This window comes from Bufo bufo, chromosome 1 (genome assembly GCF_905171765.1).
Source record: "Bufo bufo chromosome 1, aBufBuf1.1, whole genome shotgun sequence".
Taxonomy (NCBI): Eukaryota; Metazoa; Chordata; class Amphibia; order Anura; family Bufonidae; genus Bufo; species Bufo bufo.
Genome location: NC_053389.1, coordinates 440,072,780 through 440,100,061, shown reverse-complemented (window position 1 = coordinate 440,100,061; position 27,282 = coordinate 440,072,780). Strand labels below are relative to the sequence as shown.

The 27,282-nt window shown below is 45.3% G+C and overlaps 1 long non-coding RNA gene across 1 annotated transcript; it reads right to left on the bottom strand.

The window, feature by feature from the left end:
• Positions 1 to 258: 258 nt before the first annotated feature.
• On the bottom strand, positions 259 to 14,902 carry LOC120987070. Its single transcript, XR_005775903.1, has 3 exons — positions 14,892 to 14,902; positions 12,894 to 12,895; positions 259 to 417 (listed from the first exon to the last, which is right to left on the bottom strand). It is a non-coding gene; the product is annotated as an uncharacterized LOC120987070 (long non-coding RNA).
• Positions 14,903 to 27,282: the final 12,380 nt, after the last annotated feature.

Below are 27,282 nucleotides of genomic sequence, written 5' to 3'. Positions count from 1 at the left end.
TCCATCTGCCTTTCATTTCAATATCAATTTACAGTGACTCAGTGCCCCCGATTCCCCCCTGGCGTGCCTCAAGTGCTGTTAACTTAAATTACCTAATGTCACTGGCACTAGTGAGGAGGGCGCAGCCGCAGACACATGGGGTCCGAGACCGTCTTCATCCCAGCATGCACTGGGACCTTGCGTGACGTCAGACACACATCGTTAGCCGGCGTGATGACGATGTATGAGCGCAACTGCGCATTACGCAAAGTCCTGTCTCTCTGGCCTCCGGAGGACACGGAAGCGGTGAGTGAGACGCTTAATTTCACTCCCGCTCCGTGATCATGTGATGTAACGATTACTCGATGCAGGGAAACTGCATCGATTCATTTTTTGACTCGATTTAATCGAGTTATTCGAATAATCGTTTCAGCCCTACTCGGCAGGATTCGTCGGATTCGAATTACGGAAATGACGTCGGGATTCGAGTCCACGAATCCAGCAAGATTCGATGGATTAGTGGATTCGACGAATCCCCTGTCCCATCTCTAGCTTTAATTAATTCTCTGGTATCCTCAGAGGAAAAAAGATAGTTTTTAAATTCTGAATCAGATCCAGAAGAGTCTCTGGAAGATAATTCTCCTGATTCCGAATCTTCATCTAAATCCGAATCAGAGGTTTTTGTCGCCTGTTTGGAGCAGGAAGGAAATACCGAGGGATCTGACATGGCAGAGCTGATTTCTTCCCTGATCGTACACTGTTCAAAAAAATAAAGGGAACACAAAAATAACACATCCTAGATCTGAATTAATTAAATATTCTTCTGAAATACTTTGTTCTTTACATAGTTGAATGTGCTGACAACAAAATCACACCAAAAAAAAAATGGAAATCAAATTTTTTAACCCATGGAGGTCTGGATTTGAAGTCACCCTCAAAATTAAAGTGGAAAAACACACTACAGGCTGATCCAACTTTGATGTAATGTCCTTAAAACAAGTCAAAATGAGGCTCAGTAGTGTGTGTGGCCTCCACGTGCCTGTATGACCTCCCTACAACGCCTGTGGATGCTCCTGATGAGGTGGCGGACGGTCTCCTGAGGGATCTCCTCCCAGACCTGGACTAAAGCATCTGCCAACTCCTGGACAGTCTGTGGTGCAACGTGACGTTGGTGGATAGAGCGAGACGTGATGTCCCAGATGTGCTCAATTGGATTCAGGTCTGGGGAACGGGCGGGCCAGTCCATAGCATCAATGCCTTCGTCTTGCAGGAACTGCTGACACACTCCAGCCACATGAGGTCTAGCATTGTCTTGCATTAGGAGGAACCCAGGGCCAACCGCACCAGCATATGGTCTCACAAGGGGTCTGAGGATCTCATCTCGGTACCTAATGGCAGTCAGGCAACCTCTGGCGAGCACATGGAGGGCTGTGCGGCCCTCCAAAGAAATTCCACCCCACACCATTACTGACCCAATGCCAAACCGGTCATGCAGGAGGATGTTGCAGGCAGCAGAACATTCTCCACGGCGTCTCCAGACTCTGTCACGTCTGTCACATGTGCTCAGTGTGAACCTGCTTTCATCTGTGAAGAGCACAGGGCGCCAGTGGTGAATTTGCCAACCTTGGTGTTTTCTGGCAAATGCCAAACGTCCTGCACGGTGTTGGGCTGTAAGCACAACCCCCACCTGTGGACGTCGGGCCCTCATATCACCCTTATGGAGTCTGTTTCTGACCGTTTGAGCAGACACATGCACATTTGTAGCCTGCTGGAGGTCATTTTGCAGGGCTCTGGCAGTGCTCCTCCTGTTCCTCCTTGCACAAAGGCGGAGGTAGCGGTCCTGCTGCTGGGTTGTTGCCCTCCTACGGCCTCCTCCACGTCTCCTGATGTACTGGCCTGTCTCCTGGTAGCGCCTCCATGCTCTGGACACTACGCTGACAGACACAGCAAACCTTCTTGCCACAGCTCGCATTGATGTGCCATCCTGGATAAGCTGCACTACCTGAGCCACTTGTGTGGGTTGTAGACTCCGTCTCATGCTACCACTAGAGTGAAAGCACCGCCAGCATTCAAAAGTGACCAAAACATCAGCCAGGAGGCATAGGAACTGTCACGACTGTGACTGATCCAGACAGGTCTGGGAGGAGAAGGTCGCAGCGACTTGCTACTCGTGATAGCTTGTGAGTTTGCTCCGTGGTTCAGGGTATGTCATCTGGGTTTTGCCTTGTGAACCTTTTTGTCCTGACTGGGAGTTTGTAGGCATCCTTCTCAGGTGAGCCCTGTCTGCCACTCCCAGCTACTATATTAGTTTCACTTTCACTTGCAGTCATTGCCAGATATAGTCCTTACTTCCAGTTCTATTCTGACCTTTGAAGGAGATCGTTTGATGGTGTTGCTGTGGAGCTCTTGTCCGGCGTGGACTGTCGTGATTGGGATCGCCTTCTCTGCTCGTGACTGGATAAGTCTATCTCTGCTATAAGTTTGTTTGTTGCTGTCTTCCCCTGAAGTTCTCCTAGACATGAGTGATGGTGACTAGTGCTCCCATCGGCCTTTCCCCACTCTAGGCTTTAGGGTGACTGAGGGTTTAGGCATCCTGCTCGCCGCACGGGTTCACACCCCGTCTAGGGTATCAGGGCAGACAGGTGCCAGCTTAGGGTTAGTCAGGGGTGGCCATACTATTCCCATCCGTAGATAAGGGTCCCCCTACCCCTCCGTCTGGTGCGACACGACTGCTGCTGGGGTAGCGGTCGTGACAGTATATCTGGCCTTTTAAAAAAAAAAAAAAGTGACATTTCTTTTTTTCTTTTTTTTTTGCTTGCTGTTTTGCTTTGTATTTTTCTGTTCCACTATGGATCCGGTTACGGTTTTGGCGAAACAATTACAGGGATTATCCCTTGAAGTGGCAGGATTAAAAACAACAGTGCGGCAGCAGCAGCAGCCATCCTTGGGTTCCACCGTTGCTACGGGAAACCAAGGTACTCCTGAGCCAAAAGTGGCTTTACCTGATAGGTTCTCAGGAGGGAGAGATCAATTTGTAACCTTCAGAGAAGCTTGCAAATTGTTCTTCAGGTTACGCCCTAGATCCTCCGGCGGTGAGGAACAACGGGTGGGTATTGTAATTTCTCTCCTGCAAGGAGATCCGCAGGCTTGGGCTTTCTCCCTACCATCAGACTCTCTGGCCTTACGATCAGTAGAGGAGTTTTTTGAAGCCCTGGGTCTCGTATATGATGACCCGGACAGGGTCTCACTGGCTGAGTCTAAGCTACGTAGACTTCGGCAAGAGAACCGGTCTGCTGAACTATATTGTTCCGAATTCCGTAGGTGGGCTACTGATACGTTATGGAACGACTCGGCCCTTAGGAGTCAGTTCTGCCAGGGGTTGTCTGAAAAATTAAAAGACGCGCTGGCGGTATACGAGGTCCCTGGGTCTCTGGAGGCTGCTATGTCTCTGTCCATAAGAATCGACAGACGACTCAGGGAGAGACTATTACATTTTACGGAGGCCTCTATAGGGCAGGGATCGGTTTGTTATGATCCAATCGAACCAATGCAAATAGGGGGCGCCACTAGACGGGTGAATCCTCCTAAGTTCCGCTGTAGGTCAGAGGTTTGTTTTCGTTGTGGGGGGAGGGGTCATTTTGTAAAGGTTTGTCCCTCAGAACCCAAGAGACCACAAACAAAGGAGCCGCCGGGAAAACTAGAGTCCCCAGATTGTGCGGAGGATAACAGTCTGGGCGTATTAGTTTCCTCCATACGCATGTCTCAGTTTTTGTTGTCCGCTACCGTTGAGGCGGGCAATAAGACTGAGATCTGTTCCGTCTTTTTGGACAGTGGGGCGGGGGTCAACTTGGTGGATTCACGGTTTGCTCAGGCTCTGGGTTTTACTCCAGAACCGATACGCAGAACTATTCCTGTTTTTGCCATCGACTCCTCCCCTCTTACTCAGAAAGAGTTAACTCAGATCATTCATAATATCCATCTGCAGGTAGGGGACCTCCATAAAGAGCATATCTCGTGTTATGTCCTGGACGGTCTTCCGGCTCCTATGGTATTGGGGCTTCCCTGGCTGGTGACTCACAATCCAGTGGTGGATTGGCAGGCCGGGGAGATTGTGGAGTGGAGTGAACATTGTAAGGACAACTGCTTGAGTAGTAGGTGCTCTACACTCTCTGTAACATCTTTACCTGCTTTTCTGTCAGATTTTATGGATGTGTTCTCTGAGAAGGGTTGTCAGGGGTTACCACCTCATCGTCCATATGATTGCCCGATTAATCTACTACCTGGGGCTAAACTACCTAAAACCCGGTTATACAATCTTTCCGGCCCGGAGAGGAAGGCTATGAAAGATTATATTTCGGAGAGTTGGCTAAGGGACACATCAGACCCTCTTCTTCACCTGTGGCTGCAGGGTTCTTTTTCGTTAAAAAGAAAGATGGGGGCCTACGTCCTTGCCTGGATTTCCGGGAATTAAACCGGATAACTATCCGAGATCCCTATCCTCTTCCTCTCATTCCCGACCTCTTTAATCAGCTTGCTGGTGCTAAATGGTTCTCCAAAATGGATCTCAGAGGAGCCTATAACCTGGTTCGTATCAAAGAGGGGGATGAGTGGAAGACGGCTTTTAATACTCCGGAAGGGCATTATGAAAATCTGGTCATGCCATTTGGTCTTACTAATGCGCCTGCGGTATTCCAACATTTTGTCAACGATATTTTTAGTCACCTTATCGGGAGATTTGTTGTGATATATCTTGATGACATCCTGGTCTATTCCCCGGATCTGGATACACATAAGATCCATGTGAGACAAGTGCTGCAGATATTAAGGGCCAACAAATTGTTTGCTAAGTTAGAAAAATGTGTGTTCGCCGTAAAAGAACTGCCATTTCTGGGGTATGTGTTGTCAGATTCAGGTTTCCGCATGGATCCAGAGAAAGTCCGGGCGATTATAGACTGGGATCTGCCTGAGAACCTGAAAGCATTGCAACGCTTCCTGGGGTTTGCCAATTTTTATAGAAAGTTTATAAAAAACTATTCCTTGGTGGTCAAACCACTGACGGACATGACCCGAAAGGGATCCGATTTTTCCAAATGGTCACATGCAGCCAAAACTGCCTTTGCATCTCTGAAGGAGAGATTCACCTCGGCCCCTATTCTCGTACAGCCAGATGTCTCGCTTCCTTTTATTGTAGAGGTTGACGCATCAGAGGTGGGGGTGGGAGCGGTACTATCTCAGGGCCCGTCCCCTGGTGAATGGCGTCCGTGTGCTTTCTTTTCGAAGAAATTGTCTACTGCAGAAAGGAACTATGATATTGGCAACAGGGAACTTTTGGCTATTAAGTTGGCTTTTGAGGAGTGGCGTCATTTTTTGGAGGGGGCGGTTCATCCCGTCACGGTGATTACTGATCACAAAAACTTATTATATCTGGAGTCTGCTAAACGTCTCACCCCTAGACAGGCTCGGTGGTCGTTATTTTTTACTAGGTTTAATTTTGTAATAACCTATCGCCCGGGGGCAAAAAATACTAAGGCGGATGCATTGTCTCGAAGTTTTCCTGGAGGGGGTGATGTTAAGGTACCAGAGCCCATTTTGCAAAAGGGGGTGGTGGTCTCTGCATTACACTCAGGTTTGGAGGGGAGGGTGTTGGAAGCTCAGGGGGACGCCCCGGCCTCCTGCCCCTCGGGTAAACTGTTTGTGCCAGAAAATTTACGACTGGAGATACTAAAAGAACACCATAACTCCACACTGGCAGGACACCCAGGTAGTAGGGCAACCTCTGAGTTAGTGTCTCGTCGGTTCTGGTGGCCTAAATGGCGACAGGAGGTGTTGAATTTTGTGTCTGCATGTGCTACCTGTGCTCGTTCTAAGGTAGATCATACTCGTCCGGCAGGGCGTCTTTTACCTCTGGCCATCCCCAACAGGCCTTGGACGCACCTGTCAATGGATTTCATTACGGATCTACCAGTATCAGCGGGGAAGACTGTTATTCTTGTAGTTGTTGACAGATTCAGTAAAATGGTGCACTTTATTGCTCTTGCCGCATTGCCTAATGCTAACACACTGGCTCAGGTTTTTATTGACCACATCGTGAAGCTTCACGGGGTCCCTTTCCGATATTGTTTCGGATCGTGGTACCCAATTCGTTTCTAAATTTTGGAAAGCTTTTTGTTCTCGTTTAGGGGTTCATCTGTCGTTTTCTTCATCTTTCCATCCACAGTCCAACGGTCAGACTGAACGTACCAATCAAAACCTAGAGACATATTTGAGATGCTTTGTTTCCGAAAATCAGGAGGAATGGTCATCTTATTTACCGTTAGCCGAGTTTGCCATTAATAATCGTCGTCAAGAATCCACCGATAAGTCACCATTTTTTGGTGCGTATAGGTTTCCATCCTCAGTTTTGTACGTTTAGTGAGGGGGGGCCGTCTGGGATTCCCGAGGAGGAACGATTTGCGTCTTCACTTTCTTCAGTGTGGCAGAGTGTGCAAGAAAGTTTGAAGAGAATTGGTGGTAGATACAAACGTGCGGCTGATAGGAAGCGCTCTGAAGGTCCGGACCTTGGGGTGAATGACTTGGTGTGGTTGTCTACCAGAAATATCAAGTTGAAGGTTCCCTCGTGGAAATTAGGTCCGAGATTTATTGGTCCTTATAGGGTAATTAAGATCATTAACCCGGTGGCTTTTCGTCTGGAGCTACCTCAGACTCTAAGGATCCATAATGTCTTCCACAGATCTCTGCTTAAGAGATATGTAGAACCTCCTGAACCATTGCCACTACCGCCTCCACCGGTGGTTGTTGATGGCAGTCTTGAGTTTCAGGTAGAAAAGATTGTTGATTCACGATATGTTCGCCGCTCTCTTCAGTACCTGGTGCACTGGAAAGGTTATGGTTCCGAAGAGAGAATGTGGGTTCCAGCATCAGAGATAAAAGCGGACAGACTCATTCGGGCATTTCATAGCTCCCATCCGGAGAGGCCTGGTCTTGAGGGTCCAGGGGCCCCTCGTAGAAAGGGGGGTACTGTCACGACTGTGACTGATCCAGACAGGTCTGGGAGGAGAAGGTCGCAGCGACTTGCTACTCGCGATAGCTTGTGAGTTTGCTCCGTGGTTCAGGGTATGTCATCTGGGTTTTGCCTTGTGAACCTTTTTGTCCTGACTGGGAGTTTGTAGGCATCCTTCTCAGGTGAGCCCTGTCTGCCACTCCCAGCTACTATATTAGTTTCACTTTCACTTGCAGTCATTGCCAGATATAGTCCTTACTTCCAGTTCTATTCTGACCTTTGAAGGAGATCGTTTGATGGTGTTGCTGTGGAACTCTTGTCCGGCGTGGACTGTCGTGATTGGGATCGCCTTCTCTGCTCGTGACTGGATAAGTCTATCTCTGATATAAGTTTGTTTGTTGCTGTCTTCCCCTGCTGTTCTCCTAGACATGAGTGATGGTGACTAGTGCTCCCATCGGCCTTTCCCCACTCTAGGCTTTAAGGTGACTGAGGGTTTAGGCATCCTGCTCGCCGCACGGGTTCACACCCCGTCTAGGGTATCAGGGCAGACAGGTGCCAGCTTAGGGTTAGTCAGGGGTGGCCATACTATTCCCATCCGTAGATAAGGGTCCCACTACCCCTCCGTCTGGTGCGACACGACTGCTGCTGGGGTAGCGGTCGTGACAGGAACTGAGAAGTGGTCTGTGTTCACCACCTGCAGAACCACTTCTTTATTGGGGGTGTCTTGCTAATTGCCTATAATTTCCACCTGTTGTCTATCCCATTTGCACAACAGCATGTGAAATTGATTGTCACTCAGTGTTGCTTCCTAAGTGGACAGTTTGATTTCACAGAAGTGTGATTGACTTGGCGTTACATTGTGTTGTTTAAGTGTTCCCTTTATTTTTTTGAGCAGTGTATTTTTAAGTTCTTCTTTTAACCACTTAAGGACCACAGGTTTATACCCCCCTAGTGACCAGGCCCTTTTTTACAAATCGGCACTCCACAACTTTAGCGGTTTATTGCTCGGTCATGCAACTTACCACCCAAATGAATTTTACCTTCTTTTCTTCTCACTAATAGAGCTTTCATTTGGTGGTATTTCATTGCTGCTGACATTTTTACTTTTTTTGTTATTAATCGAAATTTAACGATTTTTTTTTGCAAAAAAAATGACATTTTTCACTTTCAGTTGTAAAATTTTGCAAAAAAAACGACATCCATATATAACTTTTGCTCTAAATTTATTGTTCTACATGTCTTTGATAAAAAAAAAATGTTTGGGTAAAAAAAAAATTGTTTGGGTAAAAGTTATAGCGTTTACAAACTATGGTACAAAAATGTGAATTTCCGCTTTTTGAAGCAGCTCTGACTTTCTGAGCACCTGTCATGTTTCCTGAGGTTCTACAATGCCCAGACAGTACAAACACCCCACAAATGACCCCATTTAGGAAAGTACACACCCTAAGGTATTCGCTGATGGGCATAGTGAGTTCATAGAACTTTTTATTTTTTGTCACAAGTTAGCGGAAAATGATGATTTATTTTTTTTTTCCTTACAAAGTCTCATATTCCACTAACTTGTGACAAAAAATAAAAACTTCCATGAACTCACTATGCCCATCAGCGAATACCTTGGGGTGTCTTCTTTCCAAAATGGGGTCACTTGTGGGGTAGTTATACTGCCCTGGCATTCTAGGGGCCCAAATGTGTGGTAAGGAGTTTGAAATCAAATTCTGTAAAAAATGACCAGTGAAATCCGAAAGGTGCTCTTTGGAATATGGGCCCCTTTGCCCACCTAGGCTGCAAAAAAGTGTCACACATCTGGTATCTCCGTACTCAGGAGAAGTTGGGGAATGTGTTTTGGGGTGTCATTTTACATATACCCATGCTGGGTGAGAGAAATATCTTGGCAAAAGACAACTTTTCCCATTTTTTTTATACAAAGTTGGCATTTGACCAAGATATTTATCTCACCCAGCATGGGTATATGTAAAATGACACCCCAAAACACATTCCCCAACTTCTCCTGAATACGGAGATACCACATGTGTGACACTTTTTTGCAGCCTAGGTGGGCAAAGGGGCCCATATTCCAAAGAGCACCTTTCGGATTTCACTGGTCATTTTTTACAGAATTTGATTTCAAACTCCTTACCACACATTTGGGCCCCTAGAATGCCAGGGCAGTATAACTACCCCACAAGTGACCCCATTTTGGAAAGAAGACACCCCAAGGTATTCCATGAGGGGCATGGCGAGTTCCTAGAATTTTTTATTTTTTGTCACAAGTTAGTGGAAAATGATGATTTTTTTTTTTTTTTTTTTCTTACAAAGTCTCATATTCCACTAACTTGTGACAAAAAATAAAAACTTCCATGAACTCACTATGCCCATCAGTGAATACCTTGGGGTGTCTTCTTTCCAAAATGGGGTCACTTGTGGGGTAGTTATACTGCCCTGGCATTCTAGGGGCCCAAATGTGTGGTAAGGAGTTTGAAATCAAATTCTGTAAAAAATGACCTGTGAAATCCGAAAGGTGCTCTTTGGAATGTGGGCCCCTTTGCCCACCTAGGCTGCAAAAAAGTGTCACACATGTGGTATCTCCGTTCTCAGGAGAAGTTGGGGAATGTGTTTTGGGGGGTCATTTTACATATACCCATGCTGGGTGAGAGAAATATCTTGGCAAAAGACAACTTTTCCCATTTTTTTATACAAAGTTGTCTTTTGCCAAGATATTTCTCTCACCCAGCATGCGTATATGTAAAATGACACCCCAAAACACATTCCCCAACTTCTCCTGAGAACGGAGATACCACATGTGTGACACTTTTTTGCAGCCTAGATGCGCAAAGGGGCCCACATTCCTTTTAGGAGGGCATTTTTAGACATTTGGATCCCAGACTTCTTCTCACGCTTTACGGCCCCTAAAATGCCAGGGCAGTATAAATACCCCACATGTGACCCCATTTTGGAAAGAAGACACCCCAAGGTATTCAATGAGGGGCATGGCGAGTTCAAAGAATTTTTTTTTTTTTTTTGGCACAAGTTAGCGGAAATTGATTTTTTTCGTTTTTTCTCACAAAGTCTCCCTTTCCGCTAACTTGGGACAAAAATTTCAATCTTTCCTGGACTCAATATGCCCCTCAGCGAATACCTTGGGATGTCTTCTTTCCAAAATGGGGTCATTTGTGGGGTGTTTGTACTGCCCTGGCTTTTGAGGGTCTCCGCAATCATTACATGTATGGCCAGCATTAGGAGTTTCTGCTATTCTCCTTATATTGAGCATACGGGTAATGAGATTTTTTTTTTTTCGTTCAGCCTCTGGGCTGAAAGAAAAAATGAACGGCACAGATTTCTTCATTCGCATCGATCAATGTGGATGAAAAAATCTCTGCCAAAAAAAGAAAAAAGAGGGGAAAGGCGTCTGCCAGGACATAGGAGCTCCGCCCAACATCCATACCCACTTAGCTCGTATGCCCTGGCAAACCAGATTTATCCATTCACATCAATCGATGTGGATAAATAAATCATTGCCGGGATTTTTTAATTTTTTTTATATATACAAAGTGTTTGCCAAAGTATATGAACACCGCCGCCTCCTCAGCTCATATGCCTCGGCAAACGTATCTTTTACTGCAGAGGAGAAATCTCGTCTTGCAGCGCCGCATACACCGACTTGTGTGTAATCTGACAGCAGCGCAATGCTTCTGTCAGAATGCACATCAGTGCTGCAGCTAGTCGATCGCTTGGTCCACCTAGAAGGTCAAAAAAAAAAAAAAACAGGCCGCAACGCAATAAATTTATTAACATTAACTTTAGAGAACATTAACTTTTATAAACTTTTGAAACAGAACAATAACTTTTTTGCTTACCGGTGATTTTTTTTTTTTTTTACCTTTATAGGACAAACCTCTCCTTCCCCATGGGACAATGTGCAAAGCGCAAATCGCCCAGAGATGTGGCAAAGTACATTATGCACTTTGTCCCAGGTGAAAGGAGAGGTTTGTGGCAGCTCTGTGTGAAAGGGCCCTAATAGCCCTGTGTGCCTGTCCTGTGTTACGCGATCCCTACACTAATAGTGTACCTGAGTGTGGAACTTGCGGAAACACTCCCCTATGCATAGGGCAGGCTGGTCAGGACAGTCAGGACAAAAAACGGTGGTGTCACGCCTTATTGCAGCCCTGCTGCAGACACGACATCTTTTTCTTGGGGAACGTTGAGTTGGGGTACCAGGATAGACAGACGGGAAGTGTCTGCCATGTAGCCGGCTCACTACATCAGGGCCTTGGGGCACGGACCCTCCTGGATACAGGAGTTCCGAAATGATCTCTTCCTGGAATTTTAGGAAGGATCCTGTTCTCCCAGCCTTACTGTAGAGAACAAAACTATTATACATCGCCAATTGAATTAAATATACAGACACCTTTTTATACCAGCGTCTGGTGCGTCGGGAAACTAAATAGGGAGCCAACATCTGGTCATTGAAGTCCACCCCTCCCATGTGAAGGTTATAGTCATGGACAGAGAGGGGTTTCACAATGACTCCAGTTGCCCGTTCAATTTGGACAGTCGTGTCTGCGTGAATGGTGGACAGAAGGTAAACGTCCCTCTTGTCCCTCTACTTCACCGCGAGCAGTTCTTGGTCACACAAGGCAGCCCTCTCCCCCCGTGCAAGTCGGGTACTAACGAGCCGTTGGGGGAAGCCCCCGGCGACTAGGTCGCGTGGTGCCACAGCATTGAATTCCGACTAGATGTAAGTGCCGAAAGAGGGCCACGCTTGAGTAAAAATTGTCCACGTATAAGTGGTACCCCTTGTGGAGTAAGGGTGACACCAAGTCCCAAACAATCTTGCCACTGCTCCCCAGGTAGTCAGGACATCCGACCGGCTCCAGTTTTGAGTCTTTTCCCTCATAGACCCTAAAACGATATGTATAGCCTGTGGCCCTTTCACAGAGCTTATACAGTTTGACCCCATAACGGGCGCGCTTGCTGGGGATGTACTGTTTTATGCCAAGGCGCCCGGTAAAATGTATTAGGGACTCGTCTATGCAGATGTTTTGATTAGGGGTATACGCATCTGCAAATCAGGATGACAAATGGTCTATGAGGGGCCGAATTTTGTGGAGCCGGTCATAAGCAGGGTGGCCTCTTGGATGACAGGTGCTATTGTCCGTAAAATGCATAAAGCACATGATGACCTCAAAACGTGCCCTGGACATTGCAGCAGAGAACATGGGCATGTAATGTATTGGGTCTTTAGACCAATATGACCGCAATACATTTTTTTTAGTTAGACCCATGCTGAGGATAAGGCCCAAAAAAAATTTAAACTCTGAAACTGTGACTGGTTTCCACCGGTAAGGCTGGGCATAGAAGCTTTCCGGATTGGCGGTTATATACTGTGTGGCGTAGCTGTTGGTTTCTGCCACAACTAGGTCATAGAGATCCGCGGTGAAGAACAGCTCAAAAAACTGAAGGGCCGATCCTAAATGAGCCGTCTCCACGCGAACTCCAGACTGGGCTGTGAAAGGGGGCAATACGGGTGCGGCGGAAGCAGGGGAGTGCCAATTGGGATTTGCCAGCACCTCTGGGAGACTAGGGGTTCTACGGGCCTGTGAACGCGGTGGCTGCGACAGGGGAGTTACTGCACGTGCCACCGTACCAGCTGGAACTGCCCTTCTGGTGCTCGCCACTTCACCAGGGAATACGGCAGTGCTGGTAGAAGGTCCAGGGTGTGCTGCGCTGCTGGTGTATGCCGCACCATAAACAAGATTAGCGCTAGCACCACTCTGCTGCAAATGAGGGTCATCATGCAGGGTAGGCAGAACCCTGACATGGGATCGGGTACGTCTGGCCGTAGCAGGGACCTCTACCTCGTCATCCTCACTAGCGGTTAGAGTGCCACTGCTGTCTACAGGTTCATATTCTGAACCACTGGATTCATCGGGTGAGTCGTCCCCATCGCTTTTATCCATCAGGGCCAGAATCCTGTAGTCCTCTTCAGCGGAATACCCCTTGTTTGACATTTTGGGTTCACTAAATTTAGGGGGTATTCCTCTGAGACTACCCAGGAAAAAGAGCAAACCTACCTAGCAAAAAGGAGTGCAAAGTAAAGCTGCGACCGCTAATAAAGATCCAAAAAGCTCAAAAGTGATCTTTATAGCGGCGCAGCGATTTTACCGTGTTTTTGCAGTGATCAGAAAAAAAAAATTCTGTCACTGCGGTGGAGTGGACTGAACGCAAGTGTGCGCAAAAGATCAGGCCTGATCGGGCGAACACTGCGTTTTGTAGAGCCTAAGGTGACCCTAATGTACTTATATAGATCTGATTGCGATCAGTATTGATCACTTACAGATACTATATAGTACTAGTGCTGATTAGCGACAGCGATGACGCTAATCAGCGACTAATCAGTGACTGCGGTGCGGTGGGCTGGGCGCTAAACTACCTAGCAAGTAGCTAACTAACTGGCGGTGATAAGGGACCCTTACAGGGGGGGTGATCAGTGACAGGGGGTGGACAAGGGGGTGATCAGGGTGATCAGGGAGTCTAATATGGGCGATCAGGTGCTAAATAAGGGGTTAATAAATGACAGGGTAATGTGTAAATGTGTAGTGTGGTGTTTGGTGCTACTTACTGAGCTGCCTGTGTCCTCTGGTGGTCGATCCAAGCGAAAGGGACCACCAGAGGACCAGGCAGCAGTTATGTCAGACGCTATTTTCAAAATAGCGTCTGACATAACCTTTTCATTCGGCGATTCAAAAATCTACAGCCTGCCAGCCAATGATCGCGGCCGGCAGGCTGTAGAAGAACTTGTGCACTATGCGTTCCTGTGAACGCGCGCGCCTGTGTGCGCGCGTTCACAGGAAATCTCGGCTCACGCGAGATGACGCCAATCGGCGTTAGTGTGACCTGGGAGTGCCGCAGAGATGACGCCTTTCGGCGTTAGTGTGACGGTAAGTGGTTAAAGACGGAACCAAATCTTTTGTAATATTGTCAGTACATTTTACACAAACTTTCCTAGTATAGGTATCTGAAAGTTTTACAGCAACCTCTTTCTCACTCTGCAAACATACAGAAAGAAAGAGAAACACATATGGGTTAATTACAGCCTATACTGTTTAACCCTTGTCCCGGTAACGTTACTCACAAGAGTAGATCCCTGAGTGGTCTCCATAACTCCACTTGGATCCAACATATTTAGGGTAGACAGCCACGCTTTTCCCCCTTTTTAAATAGCTTTACCTTAAGACCTCAGATCAGAGGACGACCTTCGTCATAATCATGCGCGATTTTCAAATCTTCCGCCATCCCCGGCATGCGATCCACCGCCGGAAGTGCCCTCAGGCCCCGGACCGGAAGTAAGCCGTGGAACGCATCGTGGAACGCATGGAGCGCGTCCACTTCCGGTGACGACACTGTGAGCGCCAGCCATGCCGGATCGCAGTGTGGAGCTTGATGACTGACCAGAGAGACTCCATGAGTGTCCGGCCCCACGTGGACCTGTCTGCCCGTGCCTAGCAGCAGGTAAGAGACACATTCTCAGCGCCCGTTACCCAACTAGGGCTCGGACTCTGCTGCCTCCTCACATGGTGATTTCTTCTTTCATTCTTCGTGGTCCGCGACCATAAGCGAAAAACCTATCTCCTACCTGGAGGGACAGGAAGACACTGAGGAGGAGCCAGAGGAGAGTCAAATTTATACTTCCTGTCCCTACCTGGTTGGAGGCGGGTCATCTCTCATGGTATGCCGTCATGGAGGATGAAAGGGAAAACATATGCTTATATGTCACTCTGGGCGAATCTACAGTTCTCCCATTAATATGCGGTTCTACACTTAGTGTTTTATGACACTTTTTCCTTGTTAGTCGGGTATATGTGAGGGTGGGGGTTCACGGTCCCGCTACAAGGGGCGTCCCATCCCCTTTTACCTTGTGCCTTCGTGTTATTCTATATTTATTATTTTTTGTCTTAATAAACTACATATATTTTATATGAGTGTTCTCTCATTTTTCAATGGGGTTATTGGTTTTTCTTCTTTGGTTGGTACTACTATGGTTACTACTACTCAGGCTACTATGCATGTCCAACATTATCTTGGCTAGACATTACATTTGTTTCTACTATGATATGGTTACACTCATATGAATTTAAATCAGGTCAATTACGAATATACTTTGCTCTACTAAAATTATATTTACCTCTTGAGTTTTAGATTTCCTTTCCTCAGGATAGGTCATCAATATATGGTCTTGGGGGTCTGACACCCCGACAGTTAGCCATTTGAACAGGTCGCAACTGTCAGGAACTTACCTAGCCCTGATCCGATGCACAGCTATTTTAGGAGGGTTGCTTTGTTGACCGTTTTTTTGGCAGTGATTTTGTCTTGGCTCTTGGATGTTCAGTGTGCCCAGAAAAGTGCTGCAACATATCTGTTGGACCTTCCTGTGTATTGACGTTGGCTAGATTCTGTATTAACTGATTGGGCTTTAACTGTTTCTCCTGGCTTCCAGTCCTCAACTTGTTCCTGGTTTAACCCATTGTCTCATTTTGACTTTCCTGCCTTAGATTCTGGCTTGTTTCACTCTCCTGCTACTCCTTGGCATCTGCTAGGTCTGCTATCTGTTACCTTGCACCTGTTTTCTGCCGCCTTAGTCCACAGATGTAACCTGAATGGGACGGAGCTTCCCTGTACCGCGTAAACGCTGAAGAAAATGCAGCACTTGCGCAAACACTGTGAACCCTTCAAACAGGTCGATCGCCAGACCCCTGCTAATCTGACATTGTCAATCTATCCTTAAGATAGGTCATCAATATCAGAAACCTGGACAACCCCTTTAAGGAAGCAATCTGAATGTCTGCAATCTGCAAAAGCTCCACTTTTACTTTGCATGTTTTGTCGAACGGTCTATCCTATTTATCTGAATGCCTGCAGAATCCACGCATATACTGCAGAATCTAAAAAAGAAAAGCATGCAACAAATCTGCCACTTGTGAATATACTCAAATGCTCATTCAACAAACAGCTATACCTCCCAGCTCCCCCACATACACAGGCATGCTTGGCTTCTTTGAAAATTCATGTGTTCTGAATGTGTAGAAGGGAAAATGACACTGCCATACAATTTATGGCCGCTGGCTTGTCTCTCTGGTGAGCACATTACTCAGGCATGTTGAAATCAAACAGTACGATCTTTCATCTTCTGTTGGTTGAAAGTTGGGACATCCCTTCCATGCCCATTAGATGGTTAACTGATGCTGTCAAAATCAGTGGGTTTGGCTGATATTGTTGTTTGTGACCACTGACCAGTCTATGACGAAAGGGTCAGTAATGTGCTACCTGTAAAAGAACTAGATCAGCTCAAAAATGTTTACTTAAGTTTAATTGAATTACGTCTACTTCTCCTTTCCACATCCAGTAACAGCTTTGCAAAGGGGATATGTTCTTAGGGACTTTAAATCGCATTGTGAGTAGCTTAGGTAGTTGTTATTGAGATTATGCAATTTATTTCCTGCATCCAGCACAAATAAAAGAAGACAATTGCATAGTCCTGTTCTGTACTACCCATTCTTCCATTCAATGTGATGTATGACATGGTAGGTGACAAATCCCTACCTAATTGAATGGCAGTAGAGCCAAGTAATTAAAACCTGTTAAGGTTTCCCTTAATATATGAATTATCTTGAATACCTTAAAGTGTTATCAGATCAAGACACCAGCCAGGTTTCTGCTCTGATAGCAGTAAGAATGATCTGAGTATGATTAGACTCTTTGTCTAATTACAACTAAGTGGTTCCCATGTCCCTTGATCAGAATCTTCCATAGGAGACAAGCTATCAGTTCAGTCTCTGTTTTCCAGTATCTAATCTTGGTGCTCAAGTCAATTCCAACTATGCATACATGGTTATCTCTAGAAAGCTTATGAACCTAGGGTCACACAGTTCAGTCTTGGAGCAGCAGTGCACCAGCCTCAGTAATTGCACCAGAGCTGCCATGTCTGAAGCCTGGGTACATGAAACCTGTGCAGTGGCAGAGCCTTGATGCCCATGCTATTGATCAAAGCCACTGTGTGAGACACTGTATGGTGCGGGGGCACCTTATACTACCCATGTAGCAGTTCTTTTATAGGACAATACTCCCATCCTATCCCCTTTCCTCAGTGGTGCAATAAAGCCCATAGATTTCTAAGGGTGCTGTATTTGGCATCTGTGTGACATACAGTTGCAAGAAAAAGTATGTGAACCCTTTGGAATGATATGGATTTCTGCACAAATTGGTCATAAAACGTGGTCTGATCTTCATGTAAGTCACAACAATAGACAATCACAGTCTGCTTAAACTAATAACACACAAAGAATTCAATGTTACCATGTTTTTATTGAACACACCATGTAAACATTCACAGTGCAGGTGGAAAAAGTATGTGAACCCTTAGATTTAATAACTGGTTGAACCTCCTTTGGCAGCAATAACTTCAACCAAACGTTTACTGTAGTTGCAGATCAGACATGCACAATGTTCAGGAGTAATTCTTGACCATTCTCTCTGTACAGAACTGTTTCAGTTCAGCAATATTCTTGGGATGTCTGGTGTAAATCGCTTTCTTGAGGCCATGCCACAGCATCTCAATCGGGTTGAGGTCAGAACTCCGACTGGGCCACTCTAGAAGGCGTATTTTCTTCTGTTTAAGCCATTCTGTTGTTGATTTACTTCTATGCTTTGGGTCGTTGTCCTGTTGCAACACCCATCTTCTGTTGAGCTTCAGCTGATGGACAGATGGCCTTAAGTTCTCCTGCAAAATGTCTTGATAAACTTGGGAATTCATTTTTCCTTTGATGATAGCAATCCGTCCAGGCCCTGACGCAGCAAGCAGCCCCAAACCATGATGCCCCCACCACCATACTTCACAGGTTGGGATGAGGTTTTGATGTTGGTGTGTTGTGCCTCTTTTTCTCCACACATATAGTGTTGTGTGTTTCTTCCAAACAACTCAACTTTGGTTTCATCTGTCCACAGAATATTTTGCCAGTACTGCTGTGGAACATCCAGGTGCTCTTGTGCAAAACTGTAAACGTGCAGCAATGTTTTTTTTGGACAGCAGTGGCTTCCTCTGTGGTATGCTCCCATGAAATCCATTCTTGCTTAGTGTTTTACGTATAGTAGATTCGCTAACAGGGATGTTAGCATATGCCAGAGACTTTTGTAAGTCTTTAGCTGACACTCTAGGATTCTTCTTCACCTCATTGAGCAGTCTGCGCTGTGCTCTTGCAGTCATCTTTATAGGATGGCCACTCCTAGGGAGAATAGCAGCAGTGCTAAACTTTCTCCATTTATAGACAATTTGTCTTACCGTGGACTGATGAACAGCAAGGCTTTTGGAGATACTTTTATAACCCTTTCCAGCTTTATGCAAGTCAACAATTCTTAATCGTAGGTCTTCTGAGAGCTCTTTTGTGCGAGGCATCATTCACATAAGGCAATGCTTCTTGTGAAAAGCAAACCCAGAACTGGTGTGTGTTTTTTATAGGGCAGGGCAGCTGTAACCAACACCTCCAATCTCATCTCATTGATTGGACTCCAGTTGGCTGACATCTCACTTCAATTAGCTCTTGGAGATGTCATTAGTCTAGGGGTTCACATACTTTTTCCACCTGCACTGTGAATGTTTGCATGGTGTGTTCAATAAAAACATGGTAACATTTAATTCTTTGTGTGTTATTAGTTTAAGCAGATTGTGATTGTCTATTGTTGTGACTTAAATGAATTTTAGATCACATTTTATAACCAATTTTGTGCAGAAATCCATATCATTCCAAAGGGTTCACATACTTTTTCTTGCAACTGTATATCTGTTATTTTTTCCCATCATTTGAAAGATTTTTTTAAGTATTGTGTTTATTAATGACTTTGTAGATTTGTAGAAAATTTTCAATATTTGCAGTTAGTAAGATTTGTAAAGTTATCTATCCAGAAGAAAATAATAAAAATAATGTTATAGAGGGATTTCTGGAAGCCAGAAGCTTGCACGGAAATTGACTTGAGTATAAAACATGGCTGTCTTCCTGAAGCATCCATTGGCTGTGTCTAGTATTGCTGCTTACCCTATTCACTTAAATAGCTCTGAGTTGCAATACCAGTCACAGCCCATGGACAGTAGTGTTTTTTTTTAGGAAAGCACCTACCGTAGTTCATACTGACTTCTCTATCATAATGAGTCCACAGATATAAATTACAAAACTATTTTATTAAAAAGTGTTATAATGTGGGTAAACCTACATATTAATATTTATGGTTCGCACATTTTTGCTCTCAACGCTCTGATCTTCAAGTGCATGTATTCATGAGCAACAGCCATCCACACCTACCTAGACTGACCAACATACTGCTCCTTGTTACTGTGACTAAGGTCACCTTGGCATGGTCAGCATTTGATCATTATTCTGTGGAACCTACTTCCAAAAATTATAATGGAAAGATTTGTACCACTACTGGTTTTGACTTGGGACACTTCGTTACACATATCGTCAGGTTTGTCTGATGGTCATCTAAAGTGTGCGACCACCTTAACACTTGGACCTTGAGCTGTTCCAGTGTACCAAAATTATACTATGCTAAGGTTATATGGCAATCTAAGTTTAATTCAGTAAAACCACAGGTTTTCCAGGTCTTGCTGTTATTATTCCAGAGAAAAATGTTATGGCCTATTAGGGCATATAGAAGGGTCTTAAATTCCCTTTACATGGGCAGACACAACATTTATACAAATTCTAGTTTCCAACAATTGCCCTTTGTAATGGTGCCGACAATCACCCGATGAAAGGGTGTTTTCCCCGTTCATCAGGTGAAGGCACTATTGATGCGGACACCTAAATCATCGTTTTTTGGATGGCATGAGCGATCCATGTATAGGAATGAGTGATCACAGTTGCAATTATTCACCCCCTTAAGCTTCATTCACACGTCAGTGTTTTGGTCAGGATTGGAGCTTCCACAGACACAGTGGCGTTGCGTGGGGTGGCCGGGGGGGGGCGTTGCCCCGGGTGCCAAATTGCAGCGGGCGCCAGGCAGCAGGCCTTTCAAGGAGGGCCACGGGCTCCTATGGCTCCCGTCCCCTCCGTTCTTCCTCATAGGCTTTAGGCCAGACCTGAAGCCTATGAGGCAGTAGAACGGCGCAGGAGATCACGATTACCTCACCGTGGGGTCTCGCGAGATGACGTGATGACGCAGAGCAGGAGGGCACAGTGATGTGTTCCTGACCGCCTGCTTTGCGACGCCACAAGTGGGTGATGGTGTGAAGAAGAGAGGGGAGTATTATTATTTTTTTGTTGTTGTGTAACTACCCTAAGGCAGGCCATACTGGGGGCACTATGGAGGTTGAGGGCATTATCAGTTAAATAAAAGAAAAAACAAAGGAGGCAATTATAATTATATATTATACAGAGGGGCCACATTATATATATATATATATATATATATATATATATACAAAATTGCCCCATTATATATTATACAGAGGTGCCATATTATACAGAGGGGGGCCAGTATATATATTAATTTTACAGAAGGGCCATTATATATAATATTTTTACAGAGGGGCCATTAATAATATTAATGTGTTATATGTAATAATATTAATGTGTAATATTAGGATATATAATGGCCGCCTCTGTATTATTAGTATATATCATGGCCCCTCTGTATTATTAGTATAAAAAATGGACCCTCTGTATTATAATATATAATGGCCCCTTTGTATTATTATAATATATAATGGCCCCTCTGTATTATTATAATATATAATGGTCCCTCTGTATTATTAGTATATATAATGCCCCCTCTGTATTATTAGTATATATAATGGCCCCCTCTGTATTATTATTATATATAATGGCTCCTCTGTATTATAATATATAATGGCCCCCTCTGTATTATAATATATAATGGCTCCTCTGTATTATTATAATATATAATGGCCCCCCTCTATTAGTATAATGGCCCCCTTATTATTATTATATATAATGGCCCCTCTCTATTAGGCCTCTTTAAAACGGCCATAGTGCTCCCGTGGCCGTATTGCGGGCCGCATACAGTGGTCTTCAAAACACGGGGTACCGGGCCTGTGCAATGGGTCCAAAAATCCAGAGATGCGGTGCAGAAAAGAACAGAAACACGGAACGGAACCCCATGGAAGCACTACGGAGTGCTTCCATGGTGTTCCGTTCCGTGCTTCCGTTCTGCAAAAAAATAGAACTTGTTCTATCTTTTTGCGGAATGGACAGATCGCGGACCCCATTCAAGTGAATGGGTCCGCGATCCGCATGCGGCTGCCCCACTGTCGGTGCCCGTGCATTGTGGACCACAATTTGCGGTCTGCAGCTCGGGCCCGGCCAGCACACAGTCATGTGAAAGAGGCCAAATTAGTATATTTAATGGCCCCCCCTGTGTATTTTTAGTATATATAATAGCCCCCTCTGTATTATTATTATAATATATAAGGACCCTCTGTATTATTAGTATATATATACAGTATATATATATATATATATATATATATATAAAGGGCCCCCTGTATATTATTAGTATATAATGGTCCCATCTGTATTATTAAAATATATAATGGCTCTATGTATTTATTATAATATATAATGGCCCCCTGTGTATAATGATAGTAGAGGATAGTAGAGGATGATAGTAAAGTGAAGAATCTAAAAATGTTTTCTGTGAAACTCTGTAGAGATGAGACGAGGCTGAAAGAAGGTGTCATGGCGGTCTTATCTCCGAATGACGACGTTGAAGAAAGTCTACATCGCAGTAGATGTCACTGGATGGATAAGGTATGTGGTGCTGTATTCTACTGTATATAATAATGTCCATCCACATTTGTTTGACGGTAGGGTTGGGGGGTGGATTGAGAATATGGCTCACCCTGCCGCATCCTGGCCCCAGACTTCAGGTCACACTCTGCGTGTTCTGGATTCTGGGGTTTCACGCCCATCTAATACATGATCTGTATTCTGTTATCCCTGTGTTATCTGTAGTGTTACATAGGACTGCAGGTGACATTGTAACATCCTGAAGTATGTCACTAAACTTTTTCCACCCTGCTTCATACTGTTTGGTGTGAATGTATTGTCATCTAGTGTAACATAACTGTGCATTGCCATGATATGTATTTCTATGCCTGTTTTATATATATATATATATATATATATATATACAGTACAGACCAAAAGTTTGGACACACCTTCTCATTCAAAGAGTTTTCTTTATTTTCATGACTATGAAAATTGTAGATTCACACTGAAGGCATCAAAACTATGAATTAACACATGTGGAATTATATTCATAACAAACAAGTGTGAAACAACTGAAAATATTTCATATTCTAGGTTCTTCAAAGTAGCCACCTTTTGCTTTGATTACTGCTTTGCACACTCTTGGCATTCTCTTGATGAGCTTCAAGAGGTAGTCCCCCTGAAATGGTTTTCACTTCACAGGTGTGCCCTGTCAGGTTTAATAAGTGAGATTTCTTGCCTTATAAATGGGGTTGGGACCATCAGTTGCGTTGAGGAGAAGTCAGGTGGATACACAGCTGATAGTCCTACTGAATAGACTGTTAGAATTTGTATTATGGCAAGAAAAAAGCAGCTAAGTAAAGAAAAAACGAGTGGCCATCATTACTTTAAGAAATTAAGGTCATTCAGTCAGCCGAAAAATTGGGAAAACTTTGAAAGTAAGGGCTATTTGACCATGAAGAAGAGTGATGGGGTGCTGCGCCAGATGACCTGGCCTCCACAGTCACCGGACCTGAACCCAATCGAGATGGTTTTGGGGTGAGCTGGACCGCAGAGTGAAGGCAAAAGGGCCAACAAGTGCTAAGCATCTCTGGGAACTCCTTCAAGACTGTTGGAAGACCATTTCAGGGGACTACCTCTTGAAGCTCATCAAGAGAATGCCAAGAGTGTGCAAAGCAGTAATCAAAGCAAAAGGTGGCTACTTTGAAGAACCTAGAATATGACATATTTTCAGTTGTTTCACACTTGTTTGTTATGTATATAATTCCACATGTGTTAATTCATAGTTTTGATACCTTCATAGTCATGAAAATAAAGAAAACTCTTTGAATGAGAAGGTGTGTCCAAACTTTTGGTCTGTACTGTATATGCTGTAGTTCTCAATGTACACCAGCAGGTGGCAGCAGTTTGCAGCAGGTCATAGTTAGTATCTAGACTGGAATAGTTCATTCCAGGCTAGCTCCCCCCCTTTCTGAGGAGGAGTGGAATTTTCCCACATCCTACTTCAGGGGGAGGAAGGAAAGTTCTAGTAAATGTGAACCAGCCCCCCTGCTGGGGAAGGCTGTGTTAGTAGGAGCTCCCAGAAACAGGGATCCCAACTTAGGATCCAAGCCTCGGCTGAGGCCCAAGATCAACCTTCCCAGCCTGAGTCCTCTCCTTCAGCTGTGGACAAAGAAATGCAGCCATATACAGCACTATAGATCTCCAGGAAGACAACATCATACCCTGCGAGCAGTCCTGTAAGTACAGATCCAAAGACAAAGAGAAGCCAAATACCTCCTTCAGCTAGTCAGGCCCAAACCAAGCAGACCAAAGACAGAGCAGAAGATAGATACCTGCCAGATTCTACTAGGCGTATGTATAAGAAGCAGAATATATATAGATTCCTGCCACATATTGCCACTACCTGCTAGGATCCTAGACTATTGCTGTACCTGTATGGATCAAAGCTGCAAACCACTAAGTAAACACAAGTTGGACCCTATTATCTGTGTGGATTTCAATTATTCCTCAATTACTCCTGCTAACCACACTCAATTTATTGCATGTGAGCCAGAATACAGGAGTCCAGCCGTACCTAGGTAGGAGACACAGTTGACATACACAGAGACACTATCCCCCCTCTGGCATTCCTCACCTGGTACTTGAGCTATAACATCTTAAAGGGCCCTGCTACAGTACCTGCGCAAGCTGCAATTGACGTCACGAACTCAAAACAATTAATATTGCGCCAGTGTGCATCTGTCCCAATCCGGCTTACTGCAACATCTACTACATTATCGGTAAAAAGGGGTGTGTCCACAGGTTGGGGGGGCACAATACATGGCTTGCCCTGGGTGCTGGCAACCCACACTACGCCACTGCAAAGAGATAAGGTATAGGGGAAAGATTTGCACCTGTTCTGTGTTTTTAGAGCCACACTTGGTTTTGGCTCACAATCCCTGATGGAAATCACTGGCCAAAGCACTGACGTGTGAATGAGGCATTAGAGAGGAAATCATCCCCCATGTAAATGCAGCCCTTATCTCTAATGGTTCTTTCTTATAATCGCTTGCTCGGTTGTCATGTGTAAATGTGCAAATAGTGTGACTTTTTTAAAATAGATACTTTTCAATATCAAAAGCCTCTTTTATACCTCTTTTATGCAAAAGTATATTTGTATTTTAGGTTTTTGTTTCGCCTTTTTCCCATTTACTGGCAGAGCTGTGCTAAAGCAGCACAGGAAGCATGGCATTTATTGCATTAATTTATGTACAGTTCATTTAAAAACAAGGTCCAAATTGCGAAATATGTACCACATTCAGTGGAGACAATAAAGTTCCCAACATATAACTGATGTTAATAAGGTTATGCAACCATTATAAACCAAGCCCTGCCCTAAACCAACATGCAATTGAAGTAAGAGCTTGCAAGATGCCGGTAAGAATTAAGGAATAACAATATGTATGCAAAATGACTCTTGGATTTGTCCACAGCCATGTGCCAAGTAGATTATAGTTTCTCAATACACAGCTTGCAACATCGCAGCCTAGTTTAACTAAGGTGCTATAGTTGGATATTAAATCTGATATTACAGTGTGTCAGAGTATAGTATTGCATGGCATATACTCATTCAAACGTGTGTGATTTCCTTTATTAAAGATAATCAATTTCGTTAAACTGAGGTATGTTCTTTATGACATTCGACATTTTCGGAGCGCATATGCAAACAAAACTTAAATCAAGTAAGGCTATATGCACACGACCGTGCTATATGCACACGACCAATTTGCGTTGCGGAACGGAACAGGCAGCCCATTGTAGACATGCCTATTCTTGTCCGCAAAACGGACAAGAATAGGACATGCCATATTTTTTTGGCGTGTGTTGGTCCGGGCCCAGCGGGTACATCAGTGGGGGGTTAAGCCGGCTGAGCCAGCGAGACCCCAGGATTATGACTTACTCCACATTTTGCAAAAGTGGCTACAGCCTGATGTGCTGAGTCCCACGGCTATGCTGGATAGACTATTGGCTGACATATTCTGGAGGGCGCTGCCACCCCTCTTCAGCTCTGGATCAGCCAGGTGTCTCTTGGAAATGCCCTGGAAATCGTGGACCTGGTGGAACTCTATGAGGCCACTAAGAATCTTAAGGGGTGTTCTTTCGGGAGGGGGCAGGTAAACCCCAGAACTCCCCGCCCCATGCCCAACGGTTTTAGCTGGTGAAACCCACCTGGGAGGTTCCCACTATGGGCGGGACCCAGGTAATCTGCTGGCGGTGTCAGGAACCTGGCCATATAAGGGCTGAGTGTCCCCATCGGGTTGAGACCATGGACACTAATTGTGGTTTATATCAGTCACTGTATGCTATGAAACTGTGTGCCACAGGTACCCCAGAGGCTCTAGACCACTTGTGCCAAGTGGAAGTGGGAGACACTCAAGCTGAGGCGCTGCTGGACTCAGGGAGCTTGGTGACCCTAGTGAGGGCTACCCTAGTGCAGTTCGCTGAGTATACTGGCCGAAAAGTTGGGGTACTGTGCATTCACGGAGACTTAAAAGACTACCCCTCAGTGCTGGTGACTCTAACCACGGTGGCCGGCAGGTGGACCCACAAAGTGGCAGTCGCCGCGAACTTGCACTATGAACTCATAATAGGGAGAGACTTTCCAGGTTTCCCGGCCCTATGGCCGGTTGTGAGAGTGACTGTACACTGAGTCAGGGGTGAGGCCCAGGAGATTGGGCCTTGTGTCAGGGGAGGTAATGGTGGGAGACGTAGGGGAATTGCAACCGGGACCTGAGTTGACAGACCTAAACGTCTATGAGGAGAATTTCGGTACAGCCCAAAGCCAAGACCCAACCCTATCCCGGGCTTGGGAGAATGTGGTAATAGTTGATGGGGTACCCCATCAAGATGGTGGGTTAGCCCACCAACATGTTCTCGGGGGTCATCTTACACTGCGCAAGACAAAGGCCTGGATACTACAATGGTTTTACTGGCCCAGTGTGTTTAGAGAAATGGATGACTTTTGTAAGTCTTGCCCGACCTGCTAAACAGCTAGCCCCCAGCACCTGTTCCGCAGTCCCTTAGTGCCTCTCCCGATTATCGAGACTCCATTTGAAAGAATCGCTATGGATCTCGTAGGCCCAGTACTGAAGTCTGCTAGAGGGCACCAACATATCCTGGTAGTCCTAGACTACGCCACTCGGTACCCGGAGGCAGTGCCACTGCGACATACATCGGCCAAACTCATAGCAAAGAAGTTAATGGAGATGTTCTCCAGAGTGGGGCTACCTAAAGAGGTTCTGACTGGCCAGTGGACCCCTTTTATGTCCAAGGTCATGCGGGAACTCTGTAAGTTGCGGACCATCAAGCAGATACAGACGTCCGTCTATCACCCGCAAATTGATGGCCTAGTAGAAAGGTTTAATAAAACATAAATAACCATGTTAAAGTATTGTCTAAGGATGGGAAGGACTGGGACCTCCTTCTGCCCTATCTTATGTATGCAGTGCGATAAGTGGACCAGGTCTCTACTCGGTTCTCGCCCTTCGAACACTATGGCAGACATCCACGTTGTCTGTTTGGATATAGCCAAAGAGGTGTGGGAACAACAACAACCCACACCATATAAAAGCGTTATTGAATATGTTAACAAGATGCAGGAACATATGGAAACCGTGTTGCTGCTGGTAAAGGAACGTATGGAGGCAGCTCAGCGAGCTCAAAGTCGGGTGTATAATCGGCAGGCTCGGGTCCGGATCTTTAATTTGGGAGATTGGGTTTTGGTTCTGGTACCGACAGTGGACAGTAGGTTACTGGCTAGGTGGCAAGGACCCTACGAGGTACTCGAAAAGGTTGGATAAGTAAACTACAAGGTACACCAGCCAGGGCGGCGGAAGCCGGAGCAGGTGTACCATGTGAATTTGCTCAAAACTTGGAAAGATAGGCAGACCAGTACTGACGAGAGCCCGCGGCCGAGTCTTCTAGGAGGAGAGGTTCTGGCCCCTAAGTCTGATGTAAGGGAAGCGGTTGCCACAGTGAAAATTG